This window comes from Portunus trituberculatus, chromosome 46 (genome assembly GCF_017591435.1).
Source record: "Portunus trituberculatus isolate SZX2019 chromosome 46, ASM1759143v1, whole genome shotgun sequence".
Lineage (NCBI taxonomy): Eukaryota > Metazoa > Arthropoda > Malacostraca > Decapoda > Portunidae > Portunus > Portunus trituberculatus.
In genome coordinates, this window is record NC_059300.1 from 17,455,920 (window position 1) to 17,477,906 (window position 21,987).

The 21,987-nt window shown below is 36.7% G+C and overlaps 1 protein-coding gene across 1 annotated transcript in view; it reads left to right on the forward strand.

Annotated features, from left to right (window-relative positions):
- The first annotated feature begins 1,401 nt into the window (after nucleotides 1-1,401).
- LOC123519823 (menin-like) overlaps nucleotides 1,402-21,987 on the forward strand; it is an 80,556-nt gene continuing 59,970 nt past the window's right edge. Inside the window, exon 1 of the mRNA XM_045281340.1 lies at nucleotides 1,402-1,551. The gene's annotated coding sequence lies outside the window, so the exon portion shown is untranslated. The remainder of the gene's footprint in view (nucleotides 1,552-21,987) is intronic.

Genomic DNA, 21,987 nt, shown 5'->3' on the forward strand with positions numbered 1-21,987 from the left:
TAGTCCATGTTTACCTGCAATACATACTTCAGAGTGAATTGATTTATGAATAGCTTCTCAGAATTAAACCTTTTCTTTATGCAAGAAGGGAAGCTGGCCAAGGAAAAAAAAAAAAAAAAGGCTCACTTGGAATGCCAGTCCCATTAAAGATTAAAATAGAATTAGCTAAATGTCTAGGACAGATGCCTTGAACTTTTCCTCTTAAGAAGTCAAGTTGTAGGGAGATGGAAATACAGAAGCAGGTAGGGAGTTTCAGTTTGTGAGAGGTTTGTAAGTTAGGGATTTTGTTACACATTTTTTTTTTTTTTTTTTTTTTTTTTTTAGGTGTATGACAAACTTAATCTTATGTAATTTATATGTTGAAATTTTTTTTATTTAAAAAAAAATTTTTTTTTTGCTTCTTAGACATTAAAATTTAGTGTTGAAATTGGAGAAATGTATTATCTACTATGAAACAGGTTTAATGATTTTTTTTATTATTATAATGTATCAGGTGAAGTGACACAGATACTCCATGGTATCTAAAGTGAAGGACTTCTCTACTAAGAAAGGCTGTCACTCTCTCTAATAGATTGGTTGATTTGATGCCCCTGATTCTGAACAGGCTATTGCTTTTGGGTATTTTTGCTTGGAATGTAATATTGTGTCAAGATATTTAATCTGAAAGTGTTTAAAAGATAATTTATGTGAATGTCTCTCAGCTAAACAGCTGTAGCTGTAATTACTTTTTCTTATGGTGCATGATCATTATTGGTTGAAGTTCACTTTATGTAAGTCAACTGGGCCATCATGAGTATTACATTGCATTATTTTGAGAAATACACCAATATGTAACAGCTTGTGTTGATGAAATAATAAATTTCTTAAGAGCTAAGGAGAATGACGGTAGCAACAAAAGCAGGGTCTTGTTTTGGATGAATATGTTGGTGTGCTTTGCGTACAAATAAATATTGGAAGATCTTTAATGATTGGAAGGTGCCACTGCCACAATTATGACCACTCAGACTGCCAAATAGCTGCTAAGCAACCATGACCCATGTTCTTTTGCAAAAATTACATTTTATTTATATACCACAGTGATACATCCTATGCAATTTTATACAATCCGGATACTAGGATGCATTTCTTTGGAGGGCTGAGTACAATTTTTCTTTAATTTTGATAGAAAATTTTCACTTGTTATGTTCATTAATATTAGGTTAAAGCTTGTACTAACAGTGCTGATTGGAATGTTGAGTTTCCTATTATTGTCATTGGTAGTGGAGTATGACATAGATGATTCTTCTCAAGGGATTATGTTACATGTACATTATCATTGCTCTTACAGTCTTACTACTGAATGTTTGAAGCTACATTGTATCTAGAAGAACTATAGAATCCTTGTGTTGCTACCCTCAGGTGCCAAGTTGGACAGCTCTGGCACCACATTGGCTGTTGTGGCGGCTTGCCAAGCACTGGGCTACTATGATGTGCACCTTGCCCTGTCAGAGGATCACACATGGGTGGTGTTCGGAGACAAGGGACAGCACACTGTTGAGGTCACTTGGCACGGTGAGTCCATCATTGCTTGATAGTATTATATTATATATAGGGTTATTATTATTGTTATTTTAATTATTATTATTTTAATTATTATTGTCATTTTAATTATTATTATTACTATTATTATTATTATTATTGTTATTATTATTATTGTAGTTGTTATTGTTGTTAGTAACAATATTAATGATTATAATAATAATAATAATAATAATATTATTATTATTATTATTATTATTATTATTATTATTATTATTATTATTGTTATTGTTACTATTACTATTATTACCAAGTATCATAACTATTATTATTATTACTATTATTATTATTATCATTATTATTATCATTATTATTATTATTATTATTATTATTATTATTATTATTATTATTATTATTATTATTATTATTATTATTATTACCAATTATCATTACAGTATTATTATTATTATTATTATTATTATTATTATTATTATTATTATTTTATTATTATTATTATTATTATTATTATTATTATTATTATTATTATTATTATTATTATTATTATTATTATTACTACTACATAATACATATTATTTTGTTTATCATATATGTATGTGACCAAGGGGCTAAGAACACTGTGTGAATGAATGCTTATGTGAAAGTTGTGTGTCTTGTCTTTGCTACTTATCTTTTTTGGGGAAACAGCCTTGTTATAAGTGTCATCATCATTATCATTTTTATTACTATTTATTATTGTGCCAAAAAACCTAAGTATAATGTGCAACTGACTCTGATGTATTTTTAATGAATGTTCTATATCACTAGGAGGAGTTAATATATATATATATATATATATATATATATATATATATATATATATATATATATATATATATATATATATATATATATATATATATATATATATATATATATATATATATATATATATATATATATATATATATATATATATATATATATATATATATATATATATATATATATATATATATATATATATATATATATATATATATATATATATATATATATATATATATATATATATATATATATATATATATATATATATATATATATATATATATATATATATATATATATATATATATATATATATATATATATATATATATATATATATATATATATATATATATATATATATATATATATATATATATATATATATATATATATATATATATATATACACATATATATACAGGCAACCCCGTTTAACGAAGGGTTACGTTCCTAAAAATCACGTTAGCGAAACTTCGTTAAGCGAACCAATTATAACAAGTTTAACCCCTGATTTGAACTTCCATTGAGAGTAAGCAAAGCGTTAACCCTTAACTTCCGGCGGTCGTATATAAACGTTTGCGTCAGAACGTCCGAAGTGACGGGATTCGTCCCAGTAATCAAGATTTTTCCCGGCGTAATTTTAAGTCTCTCGCGCGCTCTCTTGAGGCGGATGGTGAGTAGAAGTATCTGGCATCTTTTACCACACAAGTGTTTCCACAAGAGCTCCTAATTTTAGAGGTAACTGAACTGTTTTCCCGTTTTATGGGCGACACTTGGCAACTCCGGTGACGCGCTGGGTAGAAAGGTCAGTGATAACAGCGAAGGATCGGGTCAGATTGTAAATCACCATGGAGCAAGGCAGAACCCTTTTACTTAGCAGTGGTTCTGAGCTAGAAGAAAGTGACAGTGAATATATAGAAGAAGAAACTGGGGAAAGTGAAGAGACTAGTAGTGAGGACACGGATGTAGAGCATCATTCACCTGCTTTCTCAGGAGAACAGACAGAGAGACAGAGACTCTTACACAGTATAAGTGACAGTGAAGGCAATAATGATGAAGAACAGACTCCAGATAATGTGTCAAGGACACAGAGTGTTTCTAGGAGACGCAGGCATGCGCGTGCTCCTCGCGTTCTGGGAGACGATCAAGGGGCGTGGCAGAGGTGGCGCGAGACCCCGACCTGTCTTTCAATGGAGGGAATTCAATGATGATTTTTCCCAGTTATGCCTGATTTATCTGTGTCTCCTGGCATAACAGCTGAATTCCCTCCTGTGCAACACAATTGTGACTATTTCATGGCGTTTCTCAGTGATGCTTTCTTGGACCATATAGTGAGTGAGAGCAACACTTTTCATGATGAAGAAACAGCAGATGATGATGATGTGCCCCATAGCTCTCACGAGAAAGAGTGGAAAAACATCACAAGAAATGAACTCCTGACGTTCATAGCCGTCACGCTTCTTATGAGTCATTCGAGAAAAGCTTTGAGGCATGATTATTGGAAGAAGAGTGATCTGCTGTACATGCCAATCTTTGCACGGTACATAACAAGGGACAGATATGACAACATATTGAAATACCTTCACTTCTGCAATGTTAAAACTGATGATCCACTCTGGAAAATTAGGCCTGTCATACAGTCTCTCGTAAATAAATTCAAGTCCTTTTTCAAGCCATTTCAAAACCTAGTGATAGATGAGTCACTTATGCTTTTCAAGGGAAGACTCATTTTCAAGCAATATATACCATCAAAGCGACATCGCTTTGGTGTGAAAATGTATATCATATGTGATTGTGAAACAGGATATGTGCTTGATTTTATCTTTCATACTGGTACTGAATTTGATGGCATCACAAAGAATCATCCGCTTGGCCTTTCCGGCTCAATAGTTGATCTACTGATGAAAGATTACATTGGTAAAGGACATGTCTTATACACTGACAACTGGTACACAAGTCCAGCATTGGCAAGGTATTTGCATGAACACAACAGTGGTGCAGTGGGAACAGTAAAATCAAATAGGAAACAAATGCCACAGTTTGAAAGAACACGAAGAGGAGATCTGATCAAGTACAATACGCATGACATGATAGCTATGAAATGGCATGATAAAAGAGAAGTACATTTGCTTTCAACAATCCACACAGGCCAAATGGTAAATACCCGCAGGAGTCATTGGAAAACAAAAGAAATAATATGGAAGCCAGATATTGTTGTTGATTACAACATAAATATGAGGCTTATTGATAAAGCAGACATGCAAATCAGTTCAGTTGACAGCCTGAGAAAAAGTACGAAATGGTACAAAAAAATTTATAATAAATTAGTAGAAGGTAACTCATCTAAATCACACACGCGGGCCTACACACATCAACACTTGTCAGAGAGAGAGAGAGAGAGAGAGAGAGAGAGAGAGAGAGAGAGAGAGAGAGAGAGCTTCACACACACACACACACACACACACACACACACACACACACACACACACACGCGTGTCTCAGAAATCAGTGATATATGACACACACACACACACACACACACACACACACACACACACACACACACACACACACACGTGTCTCAGAAATCAGTGATAATATGTCCTTCCTTCCTCCTACTCTCTCTCTCTCTCTCTCTCTCTCTCTCTCTCTCTCTCTCACACACACAGAGAGAGAGAGAGAGAGAGAGAGAGAGAGAGAGAGAGAGAGAGAGAGAGAGAGAGAGAGAGAGAGAGCGAGCGCGGCGTCGCTCTCCGGGCTGTTTCCTCTTGACTGGTCACACCGTGCCCGGAGGAGGAAACTTTGATAAGGCAATAACTAAACTCTCAGACGTCATATCGAGCTGGAAAGTACATCATTGTATTCAGAATAACACAGAGAAAATAATTATCAGTATTCAAACTGTGTTCTGACAATTTTTAGGTGTACCATTTTTCCCCGTCATTAGACAGGAAAAAATATTTTAATCCCCGGAAGTTAAGGGATAAAAATATATATAAATATAAATATAAATATACAGGCAACCCCCACTTAAAGAATGGGTTACGTTCCTAAATAACGTTCGATAAGCGAACTTTCGTTAGGCGAACCAATTACAAGTTTGACCCTTGACTTCAGCTTACATTGAGAGTAAACAAAGCGAGAATGCATCATAGTACAGTGAAAGGTTTAATGAAAGTAAAAATTATGAAGTTAAACATTTAGGCAGTTTAATTTAAGTCATTATAATGTACACTAATGTATGTATGTAAATAACTTTATAATGTTGATGATCTTAAATTTATGAAGAGAGGGAGAGTGAAACAGGAAAGACACTATCTGGCAACCTGTGGAATGTAAAAATGGGTGCATCATTGTACCACATACAAAACTTATGTACCACATTTCCACAAGGCTTTCCATTTTATCCATTGCAGAGTCACGAGTTCAGGTGGTTCTTTTAGTTTGCAAGGAAGATATGGTCTCAACAGCCTTCTTAATAGAGTCTGCTGACTTGAAAATAGTAGAGGCAGTAGATGGAGTCAAGCCATGGTGGTGAGCAATGCTATTAGTTTTCTTGCCTCTCGTGTCTGAATAATATCCAGCTTCACTTTGAGAGTAAGAGACTTTCTGGTCTTCGTAGCAACACTAGGCGACATTGCAGGGCGTTTTGGTGGCATGTTGAGCGAGGGAAGATAAGCTGCTGCTGATTCTGTTATTGTTTTGAACTAGGGGGGAATGAGTGGTGTGCGTTTTGTTCACGAGATACACTGGTGTATTCAAAAGCCTGTTGACTTGCATGATGCAGCGGGGCTTTCAAACTTGGAAAAAATTACCTGGATAAAATTTCATTTAAGCGAGTTTGGTGTTCGTTAAATGAGCAGGTGGTACTAAAAGGAAATATTCATTGTAGCGAAATTTTGTTGTGTGAATATTCGTTAAGTGGGAGTTGCCTGTACAGGTAACTCTTAATTTACCCGTGTTTAATTTATGCGTTTTTGATAATATGTGACCGAAAAAATATTATAATTAATTAAATTTGTGTGATCGGTTTGCTTATACGCGATTTGGCCCAACCGTATTTTCAAACTGAGCGCCAGACGCAATTTCAAACTGTGCACCAGAGAGTTCCGCAGCTGGCCTATAGGTGGGAGCTCCCCTGCTCACCATCAAGGATGCCTTAATCTACATCCAACAGTCCTGGGAGCAAGTGCCAAGAAAATGTTTGAATGGTGTGTGTGGAAAAAACTGTGTCCACAGTTTGTGCATTCCTTCGAAGGCTTCGCTGTGGACGATGTCGTTTCCAAAGCCAACAAGGACATCGTCACTTTTGCCAAAGATCTCGGCCTGGCAGAGGTGGAAGAAGAGGACATTGAACAGTTGCTCCTGTCACACAGACAAGAATTAACCAATGAGGACCTGCTGGATAGAAAACAGAGAACAAGAGAGAGCAGGAGGAGGCAGCAGCAGCAGTGGCAGCAGCAGACAAGAATGAAGGACTGGCCATTACAGCCAAGAGGTTCAGTTAAGCACTTAGATAAATAAGAGGTCTTGCCATGCTAGAGGAAATGGACCCCAATGTGGAGCAGAGCAGCACAGCGACAAGAAAAGCCATGGACGCACTCTTCTGCTACACAGTGATGCAAAAAGAATTTTCCAAGAAAAAGTGCCAGACCACCATGCTGCAGTTTTTCAAGAAAACCAGTGAGAGATGTAGTACAGAGGATCCTCGTGATTTGGCCGTTCGCAGTTTGAATTATTGCCAATTCAAACTCATTTAATTAATACCCAATCCTCAAGGTTCGACCAACTGACTCACCAATTCAACATTCATATCTCGCGTGCCACCCACCCGGTCAAAATCCGCCGCCACCCCAAATTCACCGTAAACCGATGCTACCCTGTGTCATCGCTAAGGCGGCGTCACACTAGCACTTTTTTGTCAACTTTTTCTGTCAACTTTCTGAAGACTGTCAACTTTTGTTGACGCTGGTCGTCACACACAAGCTCGCTTCCGCCTTTGTCGCATTTGTCAACTGTAAACAAACATGGTGGCCCCTTCACCCCCAGCAAGCCGTTGCTATTTTTGGCCTTTAATGCTCCCTATGAGAAACTCTTCAGACAGCTTTATCCACTCATAAACAACAGAGCTGCTCATCTTGGCCGGTTGTTCCTTGGAAGTTCTGCCTTGGAATGTTGCAGAGCTAGAGAAATGTAAACAAACAATTGAACTACTTTTCACTGCTAGGCTAGGACAAAAAATATATGTATACAAATATATTTACATCTACTTATCAAGATTCTATTGATTTGAGATTATAGCATCATTCCAATTAACAAGAAAATTAATTTTATTATAAAAGTGTTAATTAGAAACCATAGGTCTTAATTTGACTAAAAATTGAGGCTAGAGGAAAATGTGCATTTTGTCTGACTCAAGACGACGGAAAGCCACCTCCAACCTCAGCCCTAAGAAGCACAATTTCCTGCCTTTCAAAGATAAGCTTTAGCTTATAAGAAAGTGTGAAGCAGGTATAGCTCACAGTGTCGTTGCACTGCAAATGGGTGTCCCTAGATCAACAGTATCAACAATTTGGAAGAACAGGGACAAGTACTGTGAGACTTCTGCAAGTGTTTTATTTATAAAAATGTACTGTACAGCACCTTTATATGTTTAATAAAAAAAGTTAGATATAAGTGAAACCTTTAGTATAACTGATTTAGCCTAAGTTAGTGTTTTTTAGAGGTTATAATGATGTTTTGAGGGGGTCTAAGCTGGAGGTTGGTCCCTATTTTCCCTAATTCTTAAGTATCTTATGGGAAAAATTGCTTCACGATTCAAATAAACGCTGATTCGACCGATGAAAAACCTGCCTAACCCCGTCAAATTGTGAGGATCCCCTGTACCAGAAGAGGTGTGGATGATCCCGTGGAAGCGGTGGAAGCAGAGGAAGTGCAGGTGGATGATGACGTCCTTGACCCGGAGGTGGACAGCGACGGCGAGTGCTTGTGAGGGGTGAAGACATTGGCGCCCTGCATTTATTTTTTTACTAGTGTTTACTTTTATACTGTGGGGTTAATATACAGTATGTATTTTGGGCACTTAGTTTATGCTAGCTACTTTAGTTGGTTATCTTTCTGGTGTATAAATGTTGTCATTACAAGTTGTATTTATTACTTACACTTTTGGGAAATTGACTGAAAAGATTGTTAAATAACAATTGGCATGCACTCTAGAATGATATGGTCAAGGAAACAGTCAGATGTCTTCAGAAATGGTTTTAGACCTTGAAGGTAAAAGGCATAAATTTGATAGAATGATTAAAGGAAAAGAGGATTTTAAAAGGCAATCTTAAGGAGATACTGGCATGTTAGTGTTAACCTACTCCACTTTACTGACTTCTTTGCAGTATGTTGTGGATGATCCGTGTGTTAGGGTTTTGATTGCCCATGTTACAGTGTGACTTGGAGACAAATGGGCATTCATTAGATGTGATTCACATTAGATTACTGCATGATCTGGCTGTATTTATATGATATTTATAATTTATATAGGAGCTTTTTAGAGGAGGGATTTGAATTTTAGAAATGTCACTTAAAGAAAAAGGAGTGCATAACTCTACCATCTAACACAGTGGTTCTTAATCTGGGGAGTGTGTCCCCTTAGGGGGCGTCAGTAATTTCTAAAGGAGGTGCGAGCCCTTAAGAAAAAGCTGTAATTTTTCCAATTATATTTGTCATTCTTTCAATGAGAGCATGGTCATGTAATGAGAAGTTTATGAAAATGCAAAAGAATTGTCTTTCTTTGTAAAGAGTGGGAGGGAGTTGTATACATAGATGCAGAGGGCATGGAAGGAATGACAAATTCTTAGAGGGTGCGTTGTAGTAAAAAGGTTAAGAACCATTGATCTAGCAACACTGACAATGTTGTATAGCTACAATAATTATATTTGCTGAGTTTTAGTTTGAAATATCCTTACTTGTAACTTTTTCGTTAGCACAGTAGCATTCACAAACTAGTCTGTACTGTGAATGCTGTATAAATTTTGTTGAAATATTTAAGAATATAGCTCTGTTTAGTATTTTAAACTTCTTGTCAGCCCATGAAATGGTGTGAGGACTGTGCAAGTTTCTTGATGACAGTGCTTTAAAGAGTGAAGGTGTGTATATGTATCTCATCCACAGTCTCTCCCTCCATTACTTTACTTGCTGTTGGTATGCAATAATAATACTGAAGGAACAAAAATTTTATAATTTTCAAGATGAAGAGACAAATTTTTCTTGCTAGAGATGTATTGATAAAAGGAAGTCAAGAAATTAGTGACAAGAGTGTCCTGTCAGACCTCACACCGCTGTTCACTGTAACATGTCATTGCTCCGTGAATTGATTTAACTTCTTTTTACTTATCAGGAACATGATTCATCAAGATTTGACTATGAGTATCATTAGAAGAAGAAGATGAGGTGCCTAACAGTTAAGATAAAATGCTTATTGTTAGAAAATAAAGGAGGAAAGAACTTGTATCCTTGGGCTTTTTATGTGAGAATGAGTGATAACTTATTTACCAAATGGATTTGAAACAATAAGAGTGGAAAGAGTTTAGGCAGCTCTAACACTTTTTGGTAAGAAATAATTCTCTAAAAGGGGAAGACCAGGAGCCAGAATAGCTTGATTTACCTGTGTTTAATTTACGCGTTTTTGTTAATACGCAACTGAAAAAATATTATAATTAATTAAATTTGCACGATCAGTTTGCTTATACGCGATTTGTCCCAACCACATTTTCAAACTGAGTGCCAGACAATTTCAAACTGCGCGCCAGAGAGTGGACAACGATGGCGAGTGCTTGTGAGGGGTGAAGACATTGGCGTCCTGTGTTTATTTTTTTTACTAGTGTTTACTTTTATATTGTAGGGTTATTTTTAATAAGTGGATTTTTGATAAAGTGGAAAGCTCAGAGGAAGATGGTGACTGACTGTGGTGAAGGCAGTGACGAAGTGAGTGTTGTGTTTACTTATTCTTTGTTTTGTTGTTTTCTATTACAGACAACCCGTCTTAACGAAGGTTGACACAACGAAATTTTGCTACAACGAAGGTTTCCTTTTACTACCATCTGCTTGTTTAATGAACACCAAACTCGCTGTAACGAAATTTTATCCAGGTAATTATTTCCAAGTTTGAAAGCCCCGCCGTTGTACGCAAGCCGACAGGCTTTTGAATACACCAGTGCCTCTCGTGGGTAAAATGTGCACCACTCATTCCCCTTGTTCAAAACAATAACAGCGTCAGCAGCAGCTCATCTTCCCTTGCTCTATGTGCCACCAAAACACCCTGCAATGTCGCTTAGCATTGGTAAGAGGGAAGGGAGATGGGGAGGGAGGAGAGGAAGATGGGGAGGGAGGGAATGGAGAGAGAGAGAGAGAGAGAGAGAGAGAGAGAGAGAGAGAGAGAGAGAGAGAGAGAGAGAGAGAGATGGGAACAGTCTATGCCATTGGGTAATTTTAGACACATGTAGCTTATCTTTAGTGATTGGTGGAGACAAGGATGGTGGGAGGAGCACTAGGATTTCAAGGACAGCATACGGCGTGTGTAGTTGGTATCCAACACACTATACGGGACAACTGAACTGAAGAAAGCTCAGAAAAGAAATATGACGTCTATGTAGGCGTCACCGTATTTGCTACTGGGGCTTCATGACGCCCACATAGGCGATCCTTCACTATTATAAAAAAAATAGTAACTTACGTGAAAACATAACTATTGATTTTCCGAGATTGAAAATATTTCTTGATGTTAGTTCATACTATTCGTTGGTCACTCCAGCTTACGAAAATTATAAAATATTTCTTTGAAGGTCATGTGGAAGACACGGGGGCACCCATGCCTTCCCTTTGACCTTCCCTCTGCTCGTCGTTCCAATAATGACAGCGACTCTTGGTACCACATTACCTTCCCTTCTACCCTCGACCTTAAACCTTTGTCACTCTTGGTACGGGCCTTACTCTTGAAGTGAAGCTGGATATTATTCACAGACATGAGAGAGGTGAGAAAACTAATAGCGTTGCTTCCCACCATGGCTTGACTCCATCTACTGTCTACCATTTTCAAGTCAGCAGACTCTATTAGGAAGGCTGGTGAGATCATATCTTCCTTGCAAGCTAAAAGAACTACCTGAACTTGTGACTCTGCAATGGATAAAATGGAAAGCCTTGTGGAAATGTTGTACATAAGGTTTGTATGCGGTACAATGATGCGCCTTTTGTTTACATTCTACAGGTTGCCAGCTAGCATATTTCCTGCTCCACTCTCCCTCCCTTCATAAATTTAAGATCATCAACATTATAAAGTTACTCACATACATACATTAGTGTACATTATAATGACTTAGTCTTAAATTAAACTGCTTAAATGTTTAACTTCATAATTTTTACTTTCATCAAACCTTTTACTGTACTATGATGCACTCTCGCTTTGTTTACTCTCAATGGAAGCTCAAGTCGGGATAAACTTGTTATAATTGGTTTGCTTAATGAAAATTTGCTCAACGAAGGGTTTTTTAGGAACGTAACCTGTTCGTTAAGCGGGGGTTGCCTGTATTATTTTTTGCTTTCTTATTATTTCTTGTTAAACTTGTTATAATTGGTTCGCTTAATGAAAATTCGCTTAACAAAGGTTTTTTTTTAGGAACGTAACCCCTTCGTTAAGCAGGGGTTACCTGTATTATTTTTTGCTTTCTCTTATTATTTCTTGCTTTTCCCTTTACTTTAAAAACACTTCTAGTATTCAGAATGGTAAATGATAAAAACATGTTAATTTAGCCAAATAAATAAGAGTATTTTGTACGAATGTTTTTGGACCACATCCTGCATCTCCCCTATTATCTATTGTTTCTTATGAGAATTACAAGTTTGTTTTACGCGAATTTTGATATATACGACGCCTCTTGGAAAGCATCTATCACGTAAATTGAGAGTTACCTGTACTTGATATGAAAAGGGAATAAAAAATTTGTTTAATCATATGCAGAAACTAACTACTGACCAAGAAAGCAATCTTTAAAAGTATTCTAACCTTTAAGTGGTCATAGTGTAAGACTTTTTTCTTCTCACTCTTGAAAGCTATCTCTTCAGCTATACATGCTTAAGTTTAAGTGAAACATAGACAGAAAATTACTGTTATTATGAAATTTTTAAGTTTATTGTATGAAGATATCTCTGATAATAGGAGTTCTCCACAACCATTATTAACATACTTCCAATGATTTACATATGTTGGATTTGTCACTTTGCCTGAGATTTAGGATATCAGCAGTGTATTCTCCCACTCTATAAATCACATCATATGGAAACAATTTAGCAGTTTCATTGTCATCATTAGTTGCTGTCTTCATTCCATTACACCTACTTTTTCCTTTCTTTGCTGTGAATTCATCTCTTCATTTCACTATTATTTCTTTTGTTGTCTTCATCCAACATCCCAAGTAGTGCTACTTTGTGGAGCTATAAGATAGTTTGAAGCAAAACATAAGCTTGTATTCTTAATACATTTTTACTTACTGTATTTTTACTACACAATTTATTATAATAAATGCTCATTTTCATGTTTAATTATGATTGTGTGTGTGTGTGTGTGTGTGTGTGTGTGTGTGTGTGTGTGTGTGTGTGTGTGTGTGTGTGTGTGTTTGTGTTTGTGTGTTTGTTTGTGTATGCATGCCTGCTGACATATGTTTGGCATTTGTCTTCCTGGTGTGATGCCTTATCAGTCTGGTACATAAAGGTAGTGAAAGTAAAGAGGGTAGGGGAATGGAGGGGGTTGGGGGTGGCTTGCTACTGCTGCTGCCTCTGGTGGCTGTGGCAACCAAAGTTATTGATTAACCCTGACCTTGATACACAATCCTCTCTCCTTCTCCCCGTTCACCTCCCATATAGCCAACACTCCCGTTTTTCTAGACTACCATATTTGAACATATTTCCATATGTATTTCATTTGCTATTAACTGATTAATTACCATGTGTACTGTTAATATATTGTCTAATTTGCTTATCCTTTTCTTCCCTTGCTGTATGACATTAACTAGTTCATATTTCTCTACTTATTTTCTTTTGTATCTGCTTTTTGTTCATTCCCTAAGTTCTCTCTCTCTCTCTCTCTCTCTCTCTCTCTCTCTCTCTCTCTCTCTCTCTCAGTGATACTGATTTGTGTATTGTGTGACTATAGTTTTCAACTTGGTAAGATACTTGTTACATTTATTAGAATTGTTGGCATGCTGTTGTTACAACACAAGACCACAAGTCCAGGAAGCTTTGCATTACTCAATTGTCATTCAGCTCATGCCTCTTAAGGTGGCGTCACACTAGCACATTTTCCGTCGTCTCTGGCGATTTCCGTCGTTTTTTTACTCTTCTGTCAACTCTTTCTGTCGTCTTGAGTCAGACAGAACGCATCGTTTTCGTCTAGCGCCAATTTTTAGTCAAAATAAGAACTATGGTTTCTAATCCACACTTTTATTAATTTTTTTTTGTTAAACGGAAGAATGCTATTATCATGATAGAAGAAATTTAAATAAGTTGATGATTATTTATTTGTATACATATTTTTTTCTTCTAGCATATCAATGAGAAGTTCCTCAGTTGTTTGTTTACATTTCCTGGGGAGTGCGAATGTGTGATGCTTTTGAATATTTTCAAGGCAACTTCTAAGTAGCTGGCCAAGATGAGCAGTTATGTTATCTGTCAGTGGACAAAACACTGAAGAATTTCTCAGAGAGAGCATTAGAGGTCACCGTTGCCTTTGGGATCACAGAACAGCTGATTACAGCAAGAAAGGCATGAAGAGGGCAGCATATGATGCAGTCACGTGTAGTTTGAGGGAAACATTCGTTTCCTCCTCCTTAAACACATTTTAAGGTGCAAAAAAGCCGCTGCTTGCTGGGATGAATGAGGAGCTATGTTTGTTTACAATCGACAATCGCGGAAAAGGCTGAAGCAAGCTTGTGTGTGATGGCCACCGTCTGCAAAAGTTGACAGTCATGAGAAAATTGACAAAAAAAGAAGACGGAAAAGTGCTAGTGTGATGCCGCCTTTACTTCTGACAGTGAGCGGGAGATATTGTATGTACGTATTTGTAGATCTATGAGGCATTTATTTGATGTTTGATGTTCAGTTTATGAGGAAAATTTTGATGACTTGTTGATTCGATTACTTTCTTATCTCTTGGAGATGTAATAGTGAGGAAATAAAAAGTTGACAAGCCTCACATCCATGGTTGCCATCTGAATACAAATGATAATGAAAAATAAACGGTGTAATGTTGTTATCTAATTAGACAATACATCATGAGGTACCGGTAATGTTTAGGCAAGCCAATGTAACACCCATTCCTAAGAAAGGAAATAAAAGTTATCAATTTAACTTCAATTGTTGATAAAATTAACGGGGTCAATAATAGCTAGGAAAATTAGGGAGCATTAGACAAGCATAACTTGATTAACCACTCATAATATGTTTTTATGAAAGGAAAGTCTTGCCTTACAAACTTGTTAAATTTTTTTAGTAAAGTTTATGAGGCTGTATATAATGGAGATAGTTATGACATCCTATACCTGGATTTTAGTACAGCATCTGATAAAGTAATACATCAGGGACTCTTAAGAAAGATTAAGATACACGGGACAGAGGGAAAAATTTTACAATGGATTAGGTCATGGGTAATAGATAGGCAACAGAGAACTGTAACAACGACTCTGATTTTGAGTAGTGTTAAGTAATTAGTGGTTTGCCACTAGGATGAGTTTTAGGGCAGTTGTTTTTGATATGTATTAATGATTTGGATTGTGGAATTAGTAGTGATATTGATAGATTTACAGAAGACACGAAGATAGTAGATTAATTGGGACAAAGTCGGATGCCATCGCCTTGCAGGAAGATTTGGATAGGATGAAAAATGGAGACAGATGGCAAATGCAATTTAACATTAACAATTGCAATGTACAGTGGAGACTCAATACTTGAAATTGATTCATTCTAAATGGCTATTCAAGTACCAAAAAGTTTGACTATTGATACCTATAAATCAGGTAATTCATTCTAATCTTAGCAAAACCTCAAGTTTATAAAAATTTCAATGCAACTTTTTTTTATAATTTTGATATGTACATACTATAAGTGAATACTACTGATGGATAATGTAGAAGAGGAGATGAGGAGGAGGAAGGTTGTCGGAGAATGAGTCGCCATCCATGAAAATGTCTGGTGTGATTCCTGTGAACCCACTAGTGGAGGGCTGTGGCTCACTAACACTTGCACTTTCACTAGATTCCTTATTTTCACCACCAATAAGCCTCTTTGGTGCCATTGTAAGTTTCTAAATGAAAAATACTGACAACACAGAAGAATGTTGTTTTTCTCAAGACTACAACAGGATTAGGGATGCATACCGGTATCCAGTGTACCAGAATACTGGCATTTTTTTTTTTTTACCGTTAATACAGCATCAAAACGAGACAATGGTTTCAGTTAGGAGGGAGAGGCCAGAGCTTTGTTTACAACCATGTGTGCAGCTGTTCGATTACCAGATATTTTCACCACTAATAAACCTTTGCTGTTAGTGAAAGTTTATAAATGAAAAATTAGACAGAATACACAAGAATGTTATTCTGAAGACTGCAGCAGCACAACTGGCAGACAGAGGGGGGGTAGGGAGAGGCTAAGGAGCCTTTGTTTACAATCACGTGTGTGGACGTTCGACTATCAGGTATTTTTTTGAGTATTAAATTGAACTTTTGCATTCAAGTATTGAAAAGTTTGACTATTAAGACGTTTGAGTTTCCACTGCACTCATCTCTTTCAACTATGTTTATCAACTTCTACTTTTCTTTCTTGCTGGAAGTTTGCTCACATTCAGCCTGTTCCTAAAATGGTGACTGTTCTAATCCCATAAACTACCACTCTGCTTATCTAAAGGTTTTGAATCTATCCTCAGTAGGAAGATTCTTATATATCTATCATTTCACATTCTTCTATCTGATTGCCAGTATGTCAAGGCTGCTCTACTAGGATCTGGCTTTCCTCACTCAATATTGCATCATCCTCTTTTAGAGATTTTGGTGAAACATTTGCTGTTATTAAAAGTTTTTGATAGAGTGTGGTGTAAAGTTTTGACCTCCAAACTACTCCTATGGCTTCTACCCTTCTCTGTGCAACTTCATCTCAAGTTTCCTCTCCAATCATTCTATTGCTGCTGTGGTAGATGGACATTGTTCTTCTAAATGTATTAATAGTGGTATTCCTCAAGGTTCAGTGACCCACTCTCTTTCTTTTATTGATCAATGATCTAGATCAAACTTCTTGTCCTATCCACTCTTAGCTGATGATACTACTCTACAGTTTTCCACATCTTTTCAGAGATGACCCACCCTTTAGGAAGTCAACACATCACGAAGGGATGCCATATAACTCTTGACTTCTGATCTCTCTAATCTCTCTCAGTGTTCAATGCCTCAAAAACTCATTTTCTCCACCTTAACTCGACACCACCTTGCAGACAACCATCAACTCTTCTTCAATAACACTCAACTGTCACCCTCTTCTGCACTGAATATCCTTGATCTGTCTGTTACTTATAATCGAAACTGGTGATTTCACATCTCTTCTCTAATTAAAACAGCTTTTATGAAGTTAGATCTTCTGAGTTGTCTGCCAAATTTTCTCATCCCCCACCCCCAATTGCTAACTGTACAAGAGCCTTATTTGTCCATGTATGGAGTACATGGAGGGATTCCACTCACACTGTCTTATAAGATGGAGTGGAATCAAAAAACTTTTCGTCTTATCAATGCCTGTCTGACTGACCATGTTCAAACTCTTCTCACTGCTACAGTGTTGCATCTCTTTCTATCTTCTGTCATTATTTTCATGCCAACTGGTCTGATCTTGCTAACTGGATGCTTCTTGTCCTCCTGTGGCCTCTCTCTCTGTACAAGATTTTCTTCTTTCTCTCACCTGTATTCTTTCTACTTCTAATGCATTCACCTTACTCTCTGGTAAACTGTGGAACTCCCCACCTACTTCTGTATTTCCATCTTATGATTTGAACTCATTAATAAGGAAGGCTTCAAGACATTTATCCCATTCTTTTGGCTAACACTCTCGGACCTGCTCGGGGACTAGCTTTTTTGTTTTTTTTTGTTTCTATTACCCCTGGCTGGATTTCCCCTCTTACATAAAAAAAATAAAGGAAATCCACATATACACAATAAACTACATGGCTCTGGTTAGTTCAGGATATGAAAAAGATTTAGGAGTGTTAGTTCTAATTTTGGTCAAAAAAACAATACACAGAGGCTAGAAATTAAGCAAATAGGGTACCAGGATTAAGATGTAGAAGCATTAAGGGAAGCGTCCAGTTTAGAGACCCAAAAAATATGAAAAGTAATGTCTTTTGTGGAAAAAAAATTTGTGGTAGGTCTACACATTAGCTATTATGTCATAAAGTTTCATGGTGAAACACGCATTGGTTTCCATTTAAATGTCATTTAAAGGTCCCGTACTCAACTAAGTGTGTTTGTTTACATCAGCAGAATCAATTATTTTTTTCTCAAAAACTGCAAAAAAGGCAAAAAATCTTAACTTCTTTTGGTGGACATGATATGGCAACACTGAAAGTCTATGAGTGGTATCAACCAAGGCACCAGCAAGACTCAGTAGGGGGAAAGCTATTAGAGAGAGAGAGGTTGTTGCTGTGTCTCTTGCTCCTGCCCTTCACTCTACTAAACAGCATGTAATTTAGCTACTGTATCCTGCTTTTCACCTACTGCCAACCATGGGACGGGTGTCTAAGAGGAATAAGCAGAGGAAGGACGCCTGGAATATGAGTATGGAAGCTCAAAGAATAAAAAAGAGCATGTTGAGCCTGACACTTCAAATGCTCCAGTACACATCCTCGCATCACCCACCACCACCACCCTCACCACTGCCACATCTCACGCAGAACAAAGACAAGGAAATGGAGAAGAAAAGGCCTTATTACTCATAATCAGAGAAGCTCTTCTACAAAATATTTAGAAAGGAAAATGAAGATGTGGAAAGTGACGACGAGCTTGTCATTCTGACAAAAAGGAGGCTGAAAAATCTTCTTTCCTCTCGTTATTCATGTCCAGATCCTGTCTTTGACTACAGTTTTGAGCCTGATGTATATGAGAACACTATAACTATGTACTGCACAACATGCAACTTCAAGAACACATCACAACCAGAAAAAGTGAGAGCTGGACGTCAGAAGAAAGGCATCTTCACAACCAACTTATTGACAGGAGGGGACTAGGAGCCTGATGTGCTTAGAAATACATGTAATTGTATTATGAGATTGTAGATAATAAAAAAGAACATATAATAAACCTAAATAAACTTACTAGTGTGTTATAACAGGATCAAGATCGATCGATAAACTTTATCAGCCCGTATCTCAATATACAAGTTATTCCCTTTCTAAAATCTATTTTAAAGCCAATTTTAGCTTGATTTTGATGAAAAAAAAAAAAGGAGAAGAATACTTCTTTCAATTCATGTCACTATTTTTTTTTTATATATATGTGACCTGTAATTTTGTACTAATAGTTTTTGGTCAAAAAAAGTAAAAAAAAAAAAAAAAATTTGAAAAAAATTCATAAAACAAAAACGAAAGTTGAAATAAAAAATCTATTGACATAGAAACATTTCATATTATAATGTGTCTTTGCCACAGGAAAATGAAGGTTATGGAGCAAGTAATAATTCCAGAATAACACTCGTAAGTTTTAGTTGCAATTATAATTGCATGGCAGGATTGGGGACTAGAAAGGGGATGAATGTCTAATATTAATGTACATTTTCCCAATACTTCATAACATAAAAATCAGTGTGTTTCATGTATATTTACTAGAGATATGACAACACTGATCTAAACCGGATGCTCCCCTTAATAGCAGAAGTTCTGAAATAATAATATTAAAGTTATGTTTGATGCTGCATATAGGTTATGCTGTACAGTTCTAGTCCCCGTACTATATGAAGGATGTAAGTCTATTGGAATTAATGTAAAGGAGAATGACCAGAAGAATACAGGGGACGAAGGATATTACTTACGAAGTGAGATTAAAGGTGCTAAATTGACATGCCTTGGAAAGATGTTTGTTAACAGAGGACCTGATAGAAGTATTGTATTTGACAGCATATAGGACACATAGGCATATAAGATGCACCTTGATTTTAACAGGTCAAATTCAGGAATTTTTTTTTTTTAGTGCATTTACGCATATACTATTGAAGGCATTTACCATGCACATTTTTGTTATCCTTAAGTTCTGGCCAACATAGTGCTAGGCAACAAAGGTTTTGTTTACCTTTTCTTGCACTCATGAATTGGTCTTCTTGCTGTTGCCAAACAGGTATAAATTTCTCCATAGGTGGTGGCCCAAAAGCCTATGCTGCTGTTCTGTTGTCACGTTCCTTGGCTTAATCTACTACTTGTAGTTTGTAGGAGATTGTGTAGCTCATTTTTTTCCTCTTGCTGCCATAATGGTGAGGGTGTTGATGTGTTTTCTTATGATCATGAACTTAATATTACTCATCAGTATTAGATGGCATTGAGTCAAGGTTCCGATTAGCTGATATTTATAAACATGTGTCACAGCCTAACAAGTTAGATTGCTTGTATTTTTATGGTAATTCATTTTTAAAGAATAAATACTGGTAATAATAATAATAATACCAGCAATTAAATAATGATGTATGCAGTTAGGGTAGGTAGAAATACTGATTTTAAGCTAGGTTAATGAGTGTCAGGATCTCAACTTCGCATGTGAGATACAGGGTGATTTTTCTAACTATAATTTTTAGAAAAAAGTGTCCTAAATGTCATGAGATACAGTATTTGATTGGTGGTTAGGGGTTATAACAAAGGCAGCATAATAAAGTTCTTAGGATTAGTGGCTGGGATAGAACGAGAAATAATGGGTCCATGCCTGAAAAATTTAAGTTTGAGAAAGAAATGGGAAGGAACTGGTTCTTTAATAGAGTGGTTGATGAATGAAATGGACTCAGGAATCAGGTTGTTAGTGCTAAGTCAATAGGAAAATTTTTAAAAGAACATTAGACTAATACAGTATATGGATGGGAATGATAAGTGGAAATAGGTAGGTATGTTAGCACATTAACTGCCACATGTAGGCCTGATGATCCCTTGCAGCTTACCTCATTTTCTTATGTTCTTATATCATTGTTGTGTCTGTTTAAGTGGAATGATGTGACTTTTTTGCTGTAGATGATTTTAAGGTATAGATTTTTTATTTAAAAAAAGAATTGCTGTATTATTTCCTTTTGCATTACCAACATCATCATGCTAGAACACAGGGGAGGAGACAGATGTAATGGAATATTAAGGATGATGCACAATTAAACAACTCAGTATTGAATTCCTTCACTTTACTTGATACATGGTGTCATTACCATGGAATATGCAGTACGTTATATCATTATTATTGCCTTTCATTCTTTGCCTCCTGTAGACATTTCTGAAGTAAGTACAGGTTTCCCTCACTTTATGATTGGGTTATATTCCTGAAAATCAGATCAAATAATGAATGATCAGATAGTGAATTTAAATTTCAATAGAATTTGATTTAATCCGGAGAATAACCTAGGCTTAGGTTGTATTAAGAGATAGAGAACACTTATCCACACCACCCAAAGAGCTCGTTATTTATTTATTAATTTTTTTTATAAAGCAGTTCTATCACAGACACCTGTTTTTCATACAAAAAAACTAGCAGTTCCACTGTCTCACTTACTATTGTCCGCCGAGATTACAAAAATTTCCGCCTGGCGCTGCTGATGGGATTGGCTGCGCTGCCCCTCAGTTAATTTTTGGCGCACATTGTGTTAATACGCGCTATGCTTCCGTCCCTGTTTCGCTTCTTGAACTTTTCAAGTGCTTTCTCTGCCGGTTTCTTCGTGTTTTCATGGCGGAGAACCTTAATGGGCAGCATACTCGTCCAGAGCAGCCTACTGCTGCTCAGGAGAGTAGTTTGCTGATGGATGGGGCTACTTCTATGCCTAGTTCTTCCGGTTCTCAGTCATCATCTAAGCCTTCTAGAAGGGTTTGCTCGAGACCAGACTGCACCAGGGTCTTGGGCAGTTTCCTCCAGGACCCTCATTCTGTTTGTGTTAATTGCAGAGATATCTGCAACCCAGGTAAGAGGTGTGATGAGTGTTCTACTTGGAGCAGTGATAAAGTCCTTGCCGCGTATAAGTACCAGTGTGGTTTGAGGTGCAAGAGATGCGGCAAGGCAAAACATTCACATAGTTCTGTTGACCCCTTTTGTAATGTTTCCTGTGACGTAGGCACATTGCAGTCTGTTAAAGCACCTCCTTCTATTCAGGGGACGGGTTTCACCGGCTGCCTCTGTTTTGTCTGACGTTCCTGGCGGCTCGGAGATTTCATTTCAGGACGTTAGTGTTTTTGTCCCAGGATGAGCTATCTGCTGGGGATTCGGCTTCCCAGCAGGGCACTAAGCCTCCTGTTGCTATTGACCTCTCTTTGTTTTTGAAGTCTTGGCAGGAGGAGGTGCTTGCTTCAATCAACACTCTTGTCGCTTCTCAGATAGGAGATTTGCGTGGTTCTGT